The sequence below is a fragment of the Alexandromys fortis genome, unplaced genomic scaffold, assembly GCF_014885135.2.
Source record: "Alexandromys fortis isolate MF-2015 unplaced genomic scaffold, M_Fortis_MF-2015_v1.1 scaffold_48, whole genome shotgun sequence".
NCBI lineage: Eukaryota > Metazoa > Chordata > Mammalia > Rodentia > Cricetidae > Alexandromys > Alexandromys fortis.
Window position 1 is genome coordinate 4120796 of NW_026067947.1, and position 377 is coordinate 4121172.

The following is a 377-nucleotide window of genomic DNA, read 5'->3' on the forward strand; positions in this document are numbered from 1 at the left end:
GAACCCGCCCCACATTCCAAACTATCTAGAGAACTAGGTGTGTCAACCTGTGAACTCCTGGCCTATGTGACCGTGAACCACGCGGCAAAAGTCCAGGCCCCTGTGCCCCCCCCCCATTCCTTATCCTATATAAGCTGTAACTATGTCTCTAATAAATGGAGGCTTCGACAAATCTGCCTGGCCTTCTTCCTCTATCTTGCTCATGTCTTTTCAGATAGCACCTCTCCGGGACCCTGGAATAACTGACTGCAGGGTGGGTTACAACCTCTAGACTAAGTAACCCACCCAAGGCGGTTACAATTACCTGGGGGGGTGGGTAGCAGCTTGTTGGTGGTAGTGGTGATATGCGTGTCTGTGTGTGTGTGTGTATATATATA